Source organism: Octodon degus, unplaced genomic scaffold (genome assembly GCF_000260255.1).
Source record: "Octodon degus isolate 3935 unplaced genomic scaffold, OctDeg1.0 scaffold00061, whole genome shotgun sequence".
NCBI lineage: Eukaryota > Metazoa > Chordata > Mammalia > Rodentia > Octodontidae > Octodon > Octodon degus.
Window position 1 is genome coordinate 11,520,506 of NW_004524637.1, and position 4,271 is coordinate 11,524,776.

Consider the following 4,271-nt stretch of genomic DNA (forward strand, 5'->3'; position numbering starts at 1 on the left):
ACCACCCAGCTGATGGCAGACGGCAAGATGGAACAACTTCGGTCCCCCAATGCAGATGGGGTGGAGGGTGGGGGCACTGCTGAGTGAAAACTTGCATCTTACCCAATGCAGCACAGTGAGTTTTCTTTTTCGAGGCTGAGGGTGAGGAGGAGAAGGCTACATCAGTCAGCGTGGAAGCCGGAAAGGGGTCCCCACTTTCTCAGTCCACACCCAACTGGCTCTCAGTATGAGCACTCTAACTACTCCAGAAGACAGAATCAAGTGTTTCGTACATTGTCACCCACTAGGTCCCCAACAGACCCCTATTCTTTTTTTTTTTTTTGTCAGAGAGAGTTACTGTAATTTTCTATTGAACATTCTTCCAAAAGCATTACTTTATCCCTTATATGAGTTATAGGAAATAACAGAATTAGAAAAATTAGGAAGACCGATAAAGACAATTAATTAACCTAAACAGGAAAAACACAAGACTGAAAACTTTGTAAACATAAATTAGTGAGATTATAGTCTGAGAACTGTGCATCTGAAAGCAAACTTTATTTGCTCAATTATTTTTAGCAATATCATTTTATGACTCTAATACCCTGATTTTTCAAGAAGGAACAACATTTAAAAAATAATCTTACTTTAAAAATAGGCCTGTGTTCATCTAAAATGTTTCCCCCAAGCTTTGATCATATTTCTTTTACTTCATTCGGGGAGAATATTTCTTTGTGATGGCATAAAATGCAAGATTTTAAAGATTTGTATTCCAGTACAGAATTTTAAGAACTGTTAGTGAGAAATCAATGAAGGTCATCAAGTGTGTGGCCAGCTACTGGTATTGCCTCTTCCCCAAATCTCCCAAGGAAAATTTTTTAAATTGGCTCTGCCACAGGATAACCCTTAAACATACTTCTAAGCAAAACAAGAGCTTTTGTTTGCATAGTTTTTAGATGTTACTGTTCCTACTTTTATTTTGAAACTTGAATTTACCCCCAAGCCATAATTACCATATTAACTCTGTCACGCACATTCATAAGCAATTCCGCACAGCAGTAGTATACCACCAGGCTCTGCATGCAGAGGCCAGGAAAAACATGACTGGTCACACCCATGGAACAACAAAGCTATCTCATGTTATTTGCCAACATATAATTTCAGTCTAAGTTCTGACAACGAAATACATGGGTCATATTTCATCTTGATTTTCCAAAAGTTGCCAAAGGGAGTTAGTTCTTCACAGCTTGGCTTTGCCTGGCTGAAGCTGAAGATTCTGTAACTTCATCGCCAGACCCATGTTGCCAGTGATTTTCAATTTACCTTGAAAGAAGGCCGACTGAGGGTTCATTTTACCAGTCATCAGGGCCAGTAAGTCTGAGTCAGCCATGGTGATGGTGCAGTCGGCCTTCTTATCTGAATTGGGAAGCACTGATCCTTTGCCGTTCTTCACATCCACAACCCAGGTGGCTTCTTTACCCCCAGGGCCATCTTTCACCTTGAAGGCAAAAATACCCCCGATTTTCTTCACAAACTGTTCACCTTCCTCTTCAAGCTTCTTCTCAATCTCTTTGAAGACGAGGTCTGCCTTAAATCCATCCCCCGAAGAGCTGGTCGGAGCAGCCTCAATTTGATTTGCTCTGAAAGAGCTGGCGGCCTCTGGAAAACCCATCCTGTAGAGCGTCATCACGACAGTGCCTCCGAGGCCTAGGTTGTGCTGCAGGGCCACCTTCGCACCGGGAACTTCAGACCCCTATTCTTCTGAGCCTTCCACGGTAGCTAAGCTGCGTCACTAGGAGAAAAGAAAAAGCTATGGCTTCTCTTCTTCACTACACTTGATCTTAGCCAAAAGGCTGAGAAGTGATGGCCCCTTTTCTTTATACAGTCACTTCGCAGAGTTCCAGTTCTGGGACAGTGAGAGTGACAGCTGCAGTTCTTTTAGGTAGGACAACAGCTAAGTTCCAAGTAGTGCTTTGTTGTAGGCAAGCCTCTCCACTCAACTGCTGTGGTCAGCTCTGAGGTTTTGCAAGTTTTCTAACTTTAAAACTTAAACATTTACATTCACGACTTTATGCTCTGAAATATAAAGGTTCCATTTGTTTCCATTTAAGGGAAAACTGACTCGTTGGTAAGATTAGTAGATATCCAAGGAGCGCTGAGAGGCTGGAAAAGATGCAGCTTTAATCATTTTGCAGGGTAAGCAAGTACTTAAGTAGTCAAGTGGATAGACTTTTTGCCAAGGGTGATAGTAATGCAATGTATTCTTTACATTTTTCTAGGTGACATTGTGACATCAGAGCCAATTTATTCTCATTATTTTGAAACATTTGCAGTCAGTCTTGTTTTGAAACAGTAGATACCATTACCTTGATTAAATTTAGGCATACTTCAGCTTATTTGTTTCGCTTGTTCCAAGCCATAAGATCCTAAAAAAGGTAGCGTGGACCTATTAAAAATATTTAATGAAGAATAACAAAAGGTATCTCGCCCTTTCTACTGTAATATTCCCTAGAAAATCTAAATAAATGAGAAAATTGAATAAACTCTCTAAATTATAATAAGATCCCTATCTTACATTTAAGATAAAGTTTTAAGATAGGATCCCAAGCTTGGATTTTAAATCTGTCACTCATAAGTTGTCTAGGACTTTATGTTGACCTTAGTTTTGATGAATGAAGCGTTAGAAAATTGTCAATTAATTAGTTAGTAAATTAATTAATTAATCATGATTTAGCCAATTTTTTTTTTCACAAGCTGTCCTCAAAGCCTGAGCTGAAAGGTAGCATCTTTGGGATTTGTAAACAGTAGGTGCAACAGTAGCGAGAGGAATTGATGGGCAACAAGAGCCAGGAAACAAAGAAAACACAGAAGGATAAGAGGTGTATGTCCTGTATTTTCTGTGCTTCAAGGTATCAGTGGACTTCTGCATGACAGGATCAGACCTCAGATATTTTTCACTGCGTGACTGCTGGTTGGAGAATTTCATTTTGATGGCTGAGTCCCTCCGCTGTGCTTCCTGGTGGAGCCCACAGCAAATGGGTTTCCTTCTTGCTGCTCGGATGCTGCCTGTCTCCTGGGGAGCTCCACTCGCCCCAGTTCTCTGAAAGGCACCCAGGAGGGTAAAGTTGCTCCTGCTCAGGGATAGGGGATTCTCATTCTTGGGAACATCTGCTCTCTCTTAGGGATGGCTGCTTGAGATTTGGGGTGCAGCTTCCCCTACACCTGAAAAAAACTATCACCTGTTACACCACCCAGAGGTTCAGGGTGACAAGGAATTTCTTTCTGCCCATCGTGAAACTGGAGAAAGGAATGATGACTGACAAGCAGGTTTTCTTTCTTATATTTGCAAACTTTGAATTAAACTTTTTATTTTGCAAAAGATAAAACCCTGGGTTCATAGTAGAAGGCTGAGAGTTTTGAGTGTGTGATTTTTGAAAACATAGCTCCTAGAAGAGAAATGCATCCAAGTGTATGTGATCGTGTCTCAGGGTCTGAGAAATGAGAACTTGGCAAGCTTGTTTCCTCCCAAGATATTATATCATAAAATCTTTATGTACATAAGTTGTGGGAAGAAGAGAAGCCTCACATTGCTAAAATATCCATCAAGAGTCTGCTGTGCTCCTTGAACACCAGTTCCACTCCCAGGGTGGGCTCAGCAGGTTACAAAAAGAGAGAGAAAGAAACCAACCAAAGACAAATATATTAGCATTTGTTAAAACCATATGTGTTTACCTAATAGATCTAAGAACTCTGAAAATTCTACAGCCAGGATAAAAGGCGAGTCTACTATTCTAATTAGTAATGAATTATATAGATGTGAGCTTAGCTTCAGGTTCATATAGTTTTTCTAAGTTAAGTTTTACACAAATCCACAGACAGGTCCTGGGTGGGAATGCACAACAATGTGCCAGGAATTCATCCAAGTGTTCTTTATTAAAAAAATATATTCTTGGCAAGTGTGAGTTCCTGAGTTTGATTCCTCATGCCAAAAATAAAATAAAATAAAAGAGAATAAAATGAATTACAAGGTTCTTCCAGGAAGGAGGATGTGACTTCAATTTATTCTTGATACTTTTTTCAGGGTTTTAATAAATATATTATAAAAATGTGTCCCCCCACATGTTACTAAACTTAGAAGACGTAAGAATTTTTTTTTTTTTTTTTTTTTTTTTTTTTTTTTTTTTTTTTTTTTTTTGCAGAACTGGGCATTGACCTCAGGTCCTTGCATTTGCCAGGTAAGCGCTTATTCTACTGAGCTATTTCCCCAGCCCCCAAATTTTTCTAGTCATTTT

The 4,271-nt window shown here is 39.6% G+C and overlaps 1 pseudogene; it reads right to left on the minus strand.

Annotated features, from left to right (window-relative positions):
- Window positions 1–513: 513 nt before the first annotated feature.
- Window positions 514–1,720, minus strand: LOC101579050 (annotated as a pseudogene).
- Between the last annotated feature and the right edge of the window lie 2,551 nt (window positions 1,721–4,271).